The following is a 6,441-nucleotide window of genomic DNA, read 5'->3' on the forward strand; positions in this document are numbered from 1 at the left end:
GAGTCATGGGCTACATGAACATCAGCAGTGAAGACTGACAACGTGCTCCAGCCACTGAGGCTGAACCTCATCAGGAGAAAACCTCCTTTGACTGACAGCTGATCTCTGAGCGCTGTCGCTTTGCAAACACACAAATCAGTGGGAGCTCGACTCCAAAGAAGGAAACTGATGAAAATAAAAGCGTCTTGTGTCTTTAATTGCTGAGTTCAACCTTGATGAAGTCTACGCTTCAGAGCTGTTTTCTCCACAAGCTGCTAAAAAACAAGGAAAGCTCAGGGGAATGGAGAATGTTCTATGAATATGAGAGTTAAAGGAACTACCTGCATCTCATGCTCCACATATAAAACAACCAACCTTTAAAAAGTTCTGGCTGCATGTTGTTAATTTATACTGCCTTACTTAAAGTTTTATGAGGAAATAATAAAGTAACCCCATAAAAAAGGTCAGATTCTGTAACGGAGGATTTTGACCTAATTTCAACCAGAGTAGCAAATAAGCAATTCCAAGATCGATTTAAATCCTCCCAGAGGAAAAGCAGGAAGTGGACGGTGTAGCAGACGGTGGGAGTGTTAGACAGAGTGGAATCGACAGTTCTACACATCCATAAAGACGTGTGTGTGTGTGTGTGTTCCCATTTCACATCCCTGTTTGACTTGGTTTCAACTCACTGATTGACTTTTCATCATTGTGCTGACAGACCAGCTATTGGAGATCTGACCTGTGAGTGTTCCACTTGTGCTTACTTGGCTCCAATAACTGTGACAGATGAGGCTAAAGGCTAATGGAGACTGTAACGGACACGCTTCACCCAGACGGCGCTGTTTATCCGATGGGACATATGACAGTGGGGTACGGCGGATTTACAGGGCGAGGCCAAACATACGACCACAGTCGGAGGTGGAGGGAGGAAATAAAGGTTAAAGGATGACAGAGGTGTTTGACTTCTACACACTGTACATGTAGTGATGGATGATTGAAAACACAGATTAAAAAGAAAGATACATTCATTATTAAATATAATTACAATAATTCTTACTATTTTAGTTATATTTAATATTAGTTTTGTAATTAATTTAATTTGTGTAATTTAAATCTACATTTAAAACTTGCTGTTTGTGGCAATGAGCAAGAACAAGAACAAGAACTGCGGACAGGAACGTCTGTGGTGTGGTTGGTGAAATATACATCACTCCCTGATCTGATGAAGTGGTCATCTGTACGAAAAGTATTTTCTGAATCTTCAGTATGTGTATGTCGAAGTATTAAGTATTAGTATAAGTGTTCGTAGCTGCTACTACTGAAGTACCGCAAGATGAAGACTCCAGTTAGTAAACGATGATACATCGTCTAGGAAGAAACTTAGACAGAGAGGAGAACTCGTCCATCTTTTGCCTCTGGCGGTGAATTAAACCAAAAAGCAAAGTTTAATACAAAGTTCAAAAACATAACTTTTAAATTAACAGTCCAAGATCCAGTGTTTTGGCCACAGGCTTTCTACAGCAGAGCAAATCCACTTCTTGTTGTTATACTGGTTGGCCACATCTTTGGGCCCATTTCACTGATAAACTTAAGACTTCTTATATACCAACACATGTTTTTCTTTTTTTAATTAAAAAAACACATTGTACTGTAGTTACTGCAATACAGAGGTAATACAGTAGATGTGATTCAGTTGGCTCTGGGGTCTAAGTCCAACCAACCAGAGTTCAGACATTAAGATGTAAGTGCTCCTCATAAACATTAACAGTGGAGTATACATTTAAGAGGCTCGTTAAAAAATTGTCAATAGCTTGAGGTCAGATGATCAAACATTCTCATGTGGACTCCTGTTTTAACGACACCAAATCTTGGACGCCTCCACCTGGAAGGATGTGACCTAATCTGTATGTATCTGGTGTTAAAACTGCCAAAATATGATGACAACAGTACAGACCTATTTGGACCTGGAGTATAAATGCTTTAAGACGATATCACTCGCTGTGAGTCACAGAAACACAAATACACAGATGCCCAGAGAAATATAATAATCAAGCTTTCCAGTTTCCACCTGTCTCCCACATTAGGCTCTGATTGTATCCGGTGAAAGTCGGGGAGAGCAATCGTTTTACATGTGCATGCGGACGAGCACGTGAACACACACACACACAGAAGTACGCACCAATCAGAGCGATCTTTAACACAACACACACGCCCCACGACACGTATATAGAAATGCTAGGAGCAGCTGGCAGACAGCAGTTATCAATTCATCACAGAGAGCTGAGGATGAGGGAGCTGCAAGGTGTCATAAAATCCAGGACTAGACACAGAGAGGGGGGAGAAAGAGGGAGAGGGTGAGAGACAGAGGCCAGGAAACCAAACCTGGAACAGAGAAAGGTTTAGGTTCAAACTTCTAAATACTTTCTGTCGTTTACTAAATAACCACTGCTCAAAATGTAAAGTCACACCTCAATAAAGAACTCATTCAATAAATATAGAAATAATTCAATGACAATGTTTCACCACAGGTCTATTTTAGGATGAACCTGACCTCATCACTGTCCTCCCTGCAGACATGACGACAGTCGGTATCTACAGCCGACATTTCAAAGTGACCGAAAAAAAAAAAAAAAACCGACTCCTGCTGCGAACACGACAGTAAAAACACGAGACGACGACTCGGTTTGAACAGAGTCTGATTTGAACAGTTTAAATTTAGCTCTCTGTTCTGCCCCCTGGTGTTTTATTTCAGAATGTATTTATGAAAGTATTCATGAAAGTTCATGAAATAGATGGAGAATCTGAGGAAGTCCAGTGCAGAACATATAATTAGACGGGCCGACAATTCATCGCCACATTATTACCTCATAGCTGGAGATATTTAATTTAAAAAGTTTAAACTATCTGATGGCTTAATGTGCAACTCACTAATAATAACAATAATAAAGATAAAACTGCATTAATCCACAGCTACCCTGTGAATCATTTGATTTGATTTAAAATTTTAATCCAGTGACAGCCCTAGTTATAACAGATGAGGAGAAGTTTGAGGTAGATTTAAGGTCAGCAAAGAGGTTTTTTTTACAGAGATGTACCTGAAGGGGGGGGGGGGGGGGGGGGGGGAGGGCAGAGACAGAGAGGCGGTCATAAAATGAAGTGATGATATTAATAAAAACAGAATATAATATGAAACCCAAGGTCTGGCTTTGAGCTTTGGATGAAACAATATACACACACACACAGAGAGACGCACACACACACACACACACACACACACACAGACGCAGGCTTTTGTGAGTTGTGAGTACATCACATAGATGTAACACATTCCCTAAAAAACACTAACCTGAACTATTACAAATGTCTTAATCCTAAACCTAAATCTAATCTAACAGACAGACAGACAGACAGAGAGACAGACAGACAGACAGAGAGACAGACAGACAGACAGACAGAGAGACAGACAGACAGACAGGCCAGGTGGTCCTCTCTCTCTTTTACTTGCATCAGCAAGGCCCTCTCTCTCTTTTACTTGCATCAGCAACTTCTGATCTAATTCCACTGAACAAGAAGAGTAAAAATGGCCATTGGTTGTGACAAATGAAGCCAAGGGAACCAACAAAATGAACATGAACTGACGGGGGAGGCGTGCGAGTGAGACCAGAGATGCAGACGGTCGGAGCGGAGGGTGTGTAAACAGATCTCACACATGGTGCAGATCAGATGAATCCACTTGCCTCCTGCCCCTCAGGGAGTGGAACACTGCAGCGTGTGGTTTTCATTTGCTCCAGTGTGGTGCAAACACACGCAATCAACTAATGTCTAGGATTTAATGGAGGTGTTCACGGAGCCTTCAAAGACAAGAAGCTGTGTAGAGGAGAAAAACCATCAGTACCGTTGACCTCCTGACCCCGTCAGGCACCAGCTGATAAACTGGTTTGATATCTGTTGCTTTATTTAGAAGAAATATTATGAAAGTAATTTATTTGGACTGATAACAAGTGCTGTGTTGATGTTAACTACCAAGATACATATATTATATATATGTAAATATATACATGTATATGTATATATAAATATATACATAGATATATATGTATCTTAGTAGTTATATATATATATATAAAACACAACATAACATATATACACACATATATAGATAGTATATATACATATATAAATATATATCAGTAAGGTTTTGTCAGAGGAGACGTGAGGCAAAGCCTTACCAAAGTAAAAAAAAAAGTCAACAAAAATCTCATCCAAAGGCGTTGAATAATTTCAGATGATTTTTTTAAGGCCATGAGTCATGGATTTGACCTTTTATGCTTCAATACGGAGGAGAGACGGTGGGTGAGGCAACAACTGTACAAACACAGCCTCACCCTCAGCCTCAGCCTGTTCACCATCCACAACACAAAGACACACTCTGTCAACACAATCATTGCATTCAAGTTAATTATTCAAACTCTCCCTCTACTTTAATCTTTTATGAATCTATCTCTGAAGAACTTTGTCTCACCTTTCTTAAGTACATGAAGCTTGAGTGAAAAAAAGTATCTCTCTTCACCAGAGGGGGCAGACATGAGCGCAAAATGCAAGTACAAATGCGAGTAAGTTCATCATAAATATTATTAAAAATGCATTGGAGCAAGAAAAGTCTTTAACATGGAACCTAAATTAAATATGAACTCGTCTGACTTCTAACACTTCTGTTCAACAGTCTGCATTGAAATTGATCGACACTAGAATTCAAGGCTTCAAAAAGCCTTTTTTTTTCAAAATTCATATCCTTTGATTGTAAAACACAGTTAACTTTGATCTGTGTGGAATAATTACTACTGGACATGTTTTACAGTTTTACTGGTAGACAATTCGTTCAATGGGTTTCACTCATTTGTTACTGAGATTCTTCATGTCACTGCTGCTGTAGAAACACAGCGACACAGAAGCAGAAGTGAATGTTTTTGTCCTTGTCGAGGAGTGTGTTCCAGTCACACGGCGTCAAACTTCTGCTCATATCTATTGTCAGACAAATGGAGCAGAAACACAACGTCGATTTGCTGTTGAAAGAGCCGTAAAGTGGTTTTGAAGCAGCGTCTGTCAGCGGTGATGCTGCAGACGTCTGCTGAAAGAACTGATGTTTTTTTTTTTTTCAGCTTCACTTCATATCTGAAATTCGATGCTCAGGACAGTTCTGAAATGAAAAGCAAATGGAGTGATGTGTGCATCACCGGAGGATCAGTAAAACGAGAGAAGAAGAAAAAGTAGAAAAAGAGAAAAAAAAACATTAAAATCGAGAGGAAAGCAGCATCTATTTAGATCTGGCGAGAGAAACACCTTTCTTCACTCGACCTAATTTCAGGGCTGACTGCCCCAAAATGACCCCATTTTTCCTTAACGACAGCACAGGAATATCGGGTTCACAGACATCAGCTGCAGCACGCTGCTCCTCCAGCAGAGCCAGGAGTGGCAGCGATATTGAGCAGAATGTTTGGGGTCCTCACGTTGGCTCTCAACAACTCCGAGTCTCCTCGGTGAGCTTGACACCAAACCCAATTACTCTCTACTCGGCTCAGTGAAGCTGCTCCCTTTTTTTTCAGAGAGATAACAGGGCTGTGATATTACTAACAAGTGCTGTCAAGCCTGGGCTACAAGAAAATGTGGATAATAAGAGGTTTCTGACCCTGGTTTTAGCCGTGCCTTCCACAGATCTGACGAATCGGTTCCTGTGCTTCAAACGCCTTTAGCTTTATGACTGTTTCCTGATAAAGTGAAATAAACTAATAGGATGACAAAGACAAACTTTACGACGGCATTCGTCAGGAATATAGCAGACATATTCATAATGAGAAATAAAGAAATATACAAGAAATATACTTTGTTCTATTGAAATATAGATGGGACGGCTCATATTTTATTTAAATTCTCCCCATCATCGAAAGTGATAACAATGCACTTACTCTGGAGCTGCTGCACAATTATTTATCAGCCGTAGTCAGGCACCAGCGGAGCCAGGACCAGTTAAGAACCTTTATGTGGTTCATGGTCTGTTAACTCCTCCATTTGTCTGCAGCCATAAATAAACATCAGTCCTCACACCTGGCTACAGACACTAACTCCTTCTACTAAGAACAGCTACTTTATGGCGTCACACACACATCATACGCATATACATCAGTAACGTAATACGCTGCATGTACCAGGTGACCAAAAGACATACCAGGTATTCTGCAACCATGGACACCAAAGGAGCCATTTTCATCATTTTACCAGGAAATAAAATTTACTAAGAACTGCAAAAACGCAAGCAATTTTGACCATTTAAGTGATGGCAGCAGTGCAGTGAAAGAGGTTGTACTGCAGTATTACTACAAACTACAAACTGTGGTCGAATTATTGCTGTTTAATCTGTTGTACCGTAGAAAAAAACAAAACAAAAAAAATATGCAACGCAAATTT

The sequence above is a fragment of the Cynoglossus semilaevis genome, chromosome 9 (genome assembly GCF_000523025.1).
Source record: "Cynoglossus semilaevis isolate Cse_v1.0 chromosome 9, Cse_v1.0, whole genome shotgun sequence".
In the NCBI taxonomy this organism is placed as follows: Eukaryota; Metazoa; Chordata; class Actinopteri; order Pleuronectiformes; family Cynoglossidae; genus Cynoglossus; species Cynoglossus semilaevis.